Source organism: Epinephelus moara, chromosome 11 (assembly GCF_006386435.1).
Source record: "Epinephelus moara isolate mb chromosome 11, YSFRI_EMoa_1.0, whole genome shotgun sequence".
Lineage (NCBI taxonomy): Eukaryota > Metazoa > Chordata > Actinopteri > Perciformes > Serranidae > Epinephelus > Epinephelus moara.
Genome location: NC_065516.1, coordinates 8,535,796 through 8,545,293, shown reverse-complemented (window position 1 = coordinate 8,545,293; position 9,498 = coordinate 8,535,796). Strand labels below are relative to the sequence as shown.

The window sequence follows — 9,498 nt, the reverse complement described above, 5'->3', positions numbered from 1 at the left end:
TGGCACAGGAACGAGGCAGGATGTCTTCCACAGCAAGGGGACCCTCTGGAGACTCAGGCTCATGTTGAAGACATGCTGAAGTACTCCACATAGCTGGGGGGCACAGGCTTTGAGCACCCTGGGGCTGACACCATCAGGGCCTGCAGCCTTATTTGAGTGGAGTCTCATCAGCTGTCTTCTCACAAGTGAAGTTTTACGGAATTCAGTACCAGTTGGTACTAAACAAATATTGAGGTTGGATACCAAAGCTTAATTATTAATCATTTTAATACAATAAATAGTAATTAAATCTATTTCAATCGTAGGCTATAATGCTCTGTTAGGGCTGTTATTAATTTGTACATAATATCCTATAATAACATTTACAATCAAAATTTAAAAAAAGGTTATCATAGGTTGGCTAGAAAGTTGTTTCATAAAAAACTAATTTATCATTTCTTTTTAGTTGTGGGTGTAACAGTGCAACCTCTAATAACAAAAATACTTGTATTAAAGTAAAACTTGGAGAAGCTCATTTAGCATTTACATTTATACATTGAGAGAAATCATGCAAACAAACACCGTACAAATATAGATTTGCACCGTGTTCTTTCAGTTTGTGTATACTGGACCTTCCCCTTTGCCTCAGTTTCTATATAAAAAAAAAAAAACAGAAAGAAAGTTCCAAATCTCAAGTTAAGTACCCCCCTTTCTTACCTTTTTTCACAGTAGATTAACGGTAGTGAAGTCAAGTCACTCCCGATGGCCAGTGAGAGCCCAGACACAGTGGTGAAATCTCTTCAGTGCTCAGTTTTAAACATCGACAATAAAGAAGACTCTTCAGTTTCCCCTCTGAAGCCACAGTGTTTCCCGCTCCCTTGCCCTGAGAAACAGAAACACATTGACCTTCCCTATTGATGAGCAGCAGGAAATCCACCGTCAAAGAAACAGCGTGCACACCCGGCACAGCAGGTCTCCATGAAGCCTTTCGCTTCAAACCTTCTGAGGGGGGGATGGGTCAGTAAGTCACGGCACATATAACCCACTGAGTGATGTGGTTGCACTGACCAGACTTGACAGATAGCTAGACCAAAAAGATGGAGGAAATGTTGACTTTAAATGTTGACTCTGATATGCATGGTGTTACATACCTTATTTAATGTCAAAAGGAAATAAAAAATGACTTTTTTCACCTTTTCAAACCCCATCATGTACATCAGCACCTACCGTAAGCTTCACATATTATTAAAAAAACAATAGTGAATTCATAGACTGCAAATACAAGCAGCCCTAGCATGCACCATCCTGACAGGCAGAGATGGATTTATCCCTTTTATGCACCTTTCCCAACCTTTAAAATGTCCAAATTATCAATTCAAGGTGCCCTAATCCATCACAGCGAGACCAGACAAATCAGTGGATGCTTTTAATAGCCAGAAAGGCAACAAATAACGGCTCCTGCTGGGCTGTGAGGAGTGGTTTGCACTCCATGACTGTAACTATGTAGACCAACAGGGCTTGTTTAATGAATAATCATGGTACACTGCTGGATAAATCAATCTATTCATCAATTATCTCTGTGTGAGTGTTTTTGTACAATTCCATGCAACTAAAACTCTCCACCACAGGGCTGTAGGCTACATATAAGTCTTAAAATGTTGTATTGTTGTGTTATTGGGAGCCAGAATAGAATGAGTCATGGCTCAAAACTTAAATTTTATCACATACTAGCCGTCACTGCCTGCCAACAAAAAGGAGGACAACTATGGTTAAATACGAAAAGACAAAAGGACTGGACGAAGGCGATCATCAAAAATGCTCGCATGTGCAGCACGCACACAAGTATTTACTACTTTAGCACAAGTAGGTGAAACTCCCATGTCCCTAATCATGTTTGCTCAACTTACATTACAAATATAAGTAATGCACTCATGCAAAGCATGTGTCAAAATCAGCACAACCTGTGTTAAATTCCTACACATCAATGAGTTGAATTTGGGACAACATCATCACAACAACTCATCAGCTCTTTCCACTGCACAAGTACAAAAGTGGTCATTAAAACAGCTGACATTCACAAGATGATGGGATAGTTCTGACTATTAAATAGTGAGTGCGCTACACAAATATGCCAGCAAAGTGTCCTGATCTTACCAGGAACTGGCTGTTTACATACAGGGCAACGATACATTTACAGTTGATTAAGGCCAAAGCCTGAAGCTTGGCAGTTAGCTGGAAAACTCTGGATCTTTTCTCAGTCTTTGACACCAGCAAGTCATTGATATGTTTAAGAAAGATGACAAATGAAGCAAGCTGAGTAGGATAAGCAACATTGCATGCCTAGAAAAATGCAAACAGCTCATCTAAGCTCATCAGCTGTCATCATGCAGTGGAATGGCACCCCAGATCATCACGTTCAACAAAAGGAAGAGTGTGGTTAAGGATTTAGCAGTCTTGGCCTGTCGTCCACAGTCTGGTGGTTGACAAGGGTTATTTTCAGACAGCTCCATTTAGGCTACTGCAGAGGGTAAGTAGTAAGTAAAAGAGACTTGATATAAAATACAAAAACAAACTTCACAGTAAAAGTAAATGTTTGTCAAAATGGAAATGATAAGACAATGGGGAAATAATTTCAGCTTACATATCAAAACTAATTAGCCTAGTTCAGGGTTCTAACAGACAGGGGCAGGTCAAATTCAAGGACTTTTTTCCCCCAGGGATGCAATTGTTTTCTCCACAATCATCTGTTGCAAAAAAACGTGTGCAGATTCATAAATAGAGCTAACACTTGCCACCAGGGTCTAAAATTAACTAATTATTAATTAACTGGTTATTATTATTGTAAATTTATATACAGTATATTACATTTCAAATATGTTTCATAAAATAATTTAGCATTCTGTTCTCCTTAAGTACTTTTTTTCAAGGACCAAGTTAAAAGATGTGTTTCTTTTCAGGTATTCCAGTGTCAAATTAAAGTACTTAAAGCACCTTAAGCACCTTGTACAAACCTGGATTGGTAATTAGCACCAGCTACCAGCCAAAGGCCAGTAAAATATGCAAGTGGCAGCTAGATTTGCAACACTGGTCAGCCAAAAAAATCTATGGTAGTCTATTGAGTGGTAATTTCCAACCCTGGTACAAACCCTTGCTAATAATAATGACTGCCACAGTGGCGCCAAGGTGCGAGGTAGCAGAACCGGACAAAACCAGAACACTAGGCTCCGTATTAGCCATGTTAATATTTACACTTACTCCAAATGAGTTATGTTAGTGTTACCCATTTTGGTGTTAAAGATGCAAAGATGGATCAATAATAAGCTCAGTAGGATTATGAAGTTTTGATTTGTTGATTTGTCATTGCCTGGCTAGTTGTTACAAACAAAGAAATATTTTATCTTCATTAGGAATCGTAGCTATGTAGCCAGCTAGCTAACATCAGTAATGCATCCTTATGGCTGTCTGTTGGCCTAACATCACTCGGCTAACGTTAGCTAGACAGCTACGTTAAAGTGCAACTTGCAGGTTACATTTAAAAAAAAAACATCTGCATTTCAAGATTTGTGATTATGCCTAATTATTATGTTTGTGCAGGTTGCACAAACTCAAGTCTGTCAGGACATTGAGTTCAACGTTTTCCGGACAGAAAAAGGAGTGGAGTTAGTTTTCGTGCCTGGGTGTGTTTTGTGCAGGTGAAGAGGCGCGATTTCACGGCTTCATCTGTGACCAAAAACGCGGTCGTGTGCAGCGTTCATTTTGGACAGGAGGATTATGCTTGGGGGTATGTGCGGGGGCAGGCGGGCTCCGCGGAGAGGGAGGCCTCCGTGTTTGAGGCTCGTGGCCCCGCACGGGGCGATGTGCGGGGCCGCTTGGGTCTCCCTCTCCATGGAGAGACGGGTGTTTGAGACGGGAGCGGGCGGCGTGAAGGTTGATGGGCAGTGTGAGGCATGTTATGTCTGGTCTGGGGGTCAGATTCTCCACCAGAGCCCAGAAGGCATCCACCTCCCTGCAGCACATACTCTCCACAGCTGAGGACATGGGCTGGCAGTTCCCACACAAGCACCTAACCTGTATCATACAAAAAATTATCAGGAAATGTTTGTATCTCTCTCTCTCTCCCTCTCTCCCCTGCGGACGTCAATACACCAGAGTTATGCGGAGTTATAACACGCATAGCAAGATACGTCTGATACAAGCTGATATTTGCGCATTAGTTTCTGTTATGGGTAAGTAGCATTAGTTATCTAATACTGGCAGAACTATTGGTAGCTTTGTTATAACCTAATACGTGATGGCAAACTTAATGTTGTGATGTGAACACAGCGTTAGACATCGTTAGCTGTCGTTAGCTAACGCTGGTCGCTCACCAAGACACCTGCCCAGTTCTCCACTGGTTCTCCTCACACCACAGCTCTATTTCTCTCCTGTGGCTGTTATTTCTCCTAACCCTGATCTGTTCCTGGTCTCTTGGATGCCTAGCAGGCTCATAATTATAAGCCTGTGGGCCGTCATATGCATATGAATGTACATTTTCAACCTCTTCAGTCTCAAAACTAGTACTGGATCCATGTTTATTAATGTTACACTCAATTGAACTCGGCTGGACTCCCTTACACTATGTCACTTCCGGTTAGTGGGTTTTTAGATGCGGAAGCAAAATTCTCTCACAAAAACAACCCCAAAAGTCACTGTAGTATATGTTTTTGTTTTTTGTTTTAATCGAGTTTCTACATCATTTTCCTACACATTTATTCACCATGGTCTCCAACCTGCAAGTTGGGCTTTAAGTTACCATATAACATATCGATATATTGATTTTGTACAATATATTGATGTATTTTCAAGCAAGATATAAATTAAGAAAATACTGTTTGTATCGATATAGGGTCAAGTTGCCTCACATAAGGCACACCAGCGGTCATCTCTCCTCTCACACTCTACGCACTGCTCTGCCCCACTCACTCATTCACAGGTCCTCCAACAGCACTCAGAGAGACACATAGCTACTCCTCTGTTTAATCTGTCTGTTAATTAGTCTACAGTGTGACATCGGTCTGTATATTGCACCGCTATGCTAAAGCAGTCTGTGAGATTAATGAAGTTACCGCAGTAGCACACGTACAATACTGTGAGCCTTTTCCTATGTAACTTTCAGCTGCGTCTAGTCAAGCCATGTTGCACTGCTTTGTATTTCTGCTATCAGTTTAGATGCACAGTGCCACGCCGAGCTGTGCACCTACTCCTTCTCCGGAGTGGGTCCAAAAGCCGGGCCGCCCGCCCTCAAGCGGATGGCCTTGCCGTCTCGCCAACCACAGCTAACCTCCGTCCACCCCGCTTCTTCCCATCAAACAAGCTGTGCGTGTGATGTGAGACTCTCCTCACCTCTGTCTGCAGGAGACCAGATAGAAAGTGTGTTTAAAACTCTCTGTGTGTTAAGCTCTCAGTACTTTTGTAGCTTCTGACTGGATCTCTGTGGTTTGGAGTTTAGTTTCTCTCCTACATCTTGTTTTTACTTTAAACATCTGTTTTATTTTACTGTTTCATGTTCACTATCAGCTGTGTTAGAAGTTGTGTGAAGTTGCTGCTGGAAAACTCAACATTTCCTTATTTTGCTGTTTTTACATAACAAAATAACAGGGGACTTTTATTTATTTCTCAGTTTAGTAGTTTGGCAGACCGAGGTGCGCTGAGATGGGTGTGGTGGCGCAGCAGGGGGAGGTGTCGACAGATCCAGCTTGGCGCAGTGACAGTTTCGTGCCAAAAGGCTTCGCCGAAGGTGCGCTAAAAGCTCGCCAGCTGAAACCACGTCTACTGTCAGGGCAGGGGGAGCGCAGCCGGTGTAAGCCGAAGTTTGGCTGACCAGCGGACAGTGCGCACACTTCACCAAAACCTCACAGGCAGGTTTCCAGAATGTCAGGCACATTAATAATGCAATAAATACCCAAAAAAACACTATTCAATGCAACTATCTGCAATCAGCACATAAATGTATCTCTATATCGACTGTCCCGTCACATCTGATGTCAGATCAAAGGGGATTGGCACCGTTTGGCACGTTTGGCACGCGTAATGGAAACCCAACCTGATTTGATTAACACAGCTGCAAACTAATGAGTTCACATCCCTCTCAGCCAACCACAAACAGCCACAGCATCAGATAGGGAGTATATATTCAGCATCTGTCATCTTAGAAAAGTCAAAAGAAAAGAAACAGAGTGAGACTGCGAGAGAGAAAGAGAGAGCGCGCGCGCACGAGAGAAACGCAACATTGATTTACAATTGTGGTGACCTCCTCCCAGGCTACCTTTGCATCATCAGCCCGTGGAGGTCTGCTCGCAGTTCCGTATATTCGGACACTGCGAGCTTGGACCTCCCGGACCAAAACATCAGTTTCCTCCTGGGAGAAGTTTGGCCGTCTGACGCTGCTGCTCTCTTCTGCCATGGCGAATTGAGTAAACTCTCATTACGCCTTCGCGCGGCGCATTTAAGGGCGAGGAGAGGGGCTCATTTGATTGGTGTGATGTGTGTAAAACCCACTCCACGCCTTCTCTCCTCTCTCTTTCCGACTTGCGCAGGTAGGAGGGACGAAGGTGGGAAAGAGGAGTAGCTGCGCCAGGCGCACGGTGTGCCACACTTGCAAAATCCGCCTGGCCACACCCAGTTGGCGAAGCGCAGGTGCGCTGCGCCCCCGCCTCGCCCGGTCTGCGAAACTAGAGCCCCAAGTCTCAACCCTGCACCCAGTTTTATTCAGTCTGAATGAAAACCACAGTTGAGCCAATGTTGCCCGTTTCAGGGCTAGGTAGCTAAAGTTCGAACTGTGAAATAGTGGTCAAAACAGCCTGAGGAGAACTAGCAAATATTACAGTCTTAGTTTAGAATATGACACAGCTGTAAAATGAAACACGTTAAACACACAGTCACTGTCGGAAATCTTTGCAGGAGGCAAGTTTTTTCCCTCTCTCTTTTTTCCAGAGTGTTCCACCGAGTATCGGTCTAGAGTGCTGTGATTGGCCAATAATGTGACACATACGGGTGTGTGAGAGGGTACAGCATGCAGGAATTGACACAAAGTGTGTTATTTTGCTCTTTACACATTAATTGTGTTAGAAAACAAGACATCTTTATTAAGACTGTGGAAATCAAACAAATGATACATTTTCCATTATTGTTGTGTTGCCTTATTTATAATATTCCTCACCAAATGTTACTGTTTGTTATCTAAATGTTTTCAGTGCTTTAAATTTTTCAAATATGTTGTGTCCCTGAGTCAACTGTCCCCCCATTACTCTGATGCAAGTCATACATTTTTGGTGGAAAAACCCTCTACAAGAATCAAAGTAAGTATTTCTCTTTAATCAGTCTTTTTTTTCTAATGTTTAACAATGCTCGTCTGAGCTGAGTACAAGTGCTCGCTTGTTTTTCATCATAGTACTGATGGAAAATTTGTTGAAGTCATATTCAAATCTCTGTCATAATAACCAGTATAAATATTTCCCTCTTCAAATATGTAGTCTAGGCCCAATACTGTGTCCTAACAGCAAGCAAGTGCCTCTCAAGCACGGTGCCAGGATTTCAGTTTTGGATGGGCCAGACCAATTGTGGGTGGGCCTTAAATTACAAATGTTAGTAGATCACTGTTTGACTTAATAATAATGACTGACTGATATACTGCTATATTACCTGTATACAGATTTTAATTGCTTGATGCTCCTTAAATATTTGATTGCATTTTAATTGCTTGATGCTCCTTAAATATTTGATTGCATTTTATAACGTTTCAGTGCATAGGACGGACCTATCCGCGATCGCTCTCCTTGGTTCTGACCAAAGAAGAGCACTAGGAGGCGCTGGGGGTGAGCTTGGAGGTGCTTCAGCACGCCCAAAGAAGCCCATAGCACCCCCATAGCACCCCCAAGAAATGCTCAAACAAAATTTCATTTTTTCACTATCACTGAATAAAATTGTTTTTGTTCAATTGTGTGACATTATCTGGTGGTCATACTACTAATAGGCTTTCTATGAATAGGCTAATGCATCAATTAGCGAACGTACCGTAAATAATGTATTATCAGGTGCCCGATAATACATTATTTACGGTAGGTCCTGCCCGAGTGCAGCACCTCTTGCCTCCGGCGTTTGAAGACATACCTGAGGAACAGCAGTGGTACCTGAGGTACCTAATTAAAGACTGTTGCAACATAGCCTACTACTGGAAATTAATTTAAACATATAGCAGTTGATCAATCAATCAGTCAATCAATCAATTTTATTTATAAAGCCCAATATCACAAATCACAATTTGCCTCACAGGGCTTTACAGCATACGACATCCCTCTGTCCTTATGACCCTCGCAGCGGATAAGGAAAAACTCCCCAAAAAAACCCTTTGGTTCCAGATCACTTGGAGCTAGCCTAGCCTACCAGTAAGCTACATCCGATCCCGAACCTCACGTGTCTGCTGAACTTGTGCAGAAGCATCAAAATAGACATAACCAGCTTTTTAAAATCGTTTTTAACACTAAACTTTTAGACTATTTTAGCACAAATTATGTGATTATTTGCTGATTTTGAATCATTCATGACAAAATTAAAAAAAATTTTTTTTTTTTTTGAAGAAAAGTTTAGGGTGGGCCTGTCGAAAAGTGGGTGGGCCTAGGACCATCAGGCCCACCCATAACGCTGTGCCTGCTTTGTCCACACTGCTATTGCACTTCTGTAACGACATGTAAAACTATCAGCTGTAGGATATCAGCTGTGTGCTCGAGATCATACTTAATAAGTAACCACTTAAAAGATGAGTGAGTGCTTGCTTTTTTCCCACGTTTGTACTTTTTAAACAGAAAACAAATGTTTTATATTGTGATATTTACTGGAAATGACATTCAATATAACAACAAGTAGGTTATCAGTGACGGTCATTTACTTATATTTTATTACCTTATATTTACATACTTCTATTACATACACTTATTCTTACTTAAAATTCTCTATTCCTTACATCAGAGCGACTGTAAGGTATCACAAATTCCCCTTGGGGATCAACAAAGTATTTCTGATTCGGATTTAGAAAGCCCTTACCTCACCTAAGAGCTGTTGGGGGTACATGCCTGTAAATGCCCCAAACAAAGAAAATAATAAGAAAATAAGAAAATACAAGCAGAGGGCAGAGGACGTTTTTCAAGTTACTTCCACTGCATGCTAGCATCTAGTTAAGGTTCCACATAAGCACTGCCATGCTTTGAGCTAGATGCTAACGTCAGCAAGCTAACGTTTAATCTGGACAGACAGTCTCAAAACTTATAAGAGGGGCCTCCGCAATGCCAGAGCAAACTATTACTCAGCATTAATAGAAGAAAACAAGAACAACCCCAGGTTTCTTTTCAGCACTGTAGCCAGGCTGACTGAGAGTCAAAGCTCTGTTGAGCCTTGTATTCCTTTAGCCCTTAGCAGTAATGATTTTATGAACTTTTTTAATGACAAAATTCTAACTATTAGAGGCAAAATTCATGACCTCCTGTC

The 9,498-nt window shown here is 41.9% G+C and overlaps 1 long non-coding RNA gene across 1 annotated transcript in view; it reads left to right on the top strand.

Moving 5' to 3' along the window:
• Positions 1 to 7,706, top strand: part of LOC126397496 (uncharacterized) — a 21,803-nt gene extending 14,097 nt beyond the window's left edge. Inside the window, exon 3 of the long non-coding RNA XR_007570667.1 lies at positions 709 to 7,706. This is a non-coding gene — a long non-coding RNA (uncharacterized LOC126397496). The remainder of the gene's footprint in view (positions 1 to 708) is intronic.
• Positions 7,707 to 9,498: the final 1,792 nt, after the last annotated feature.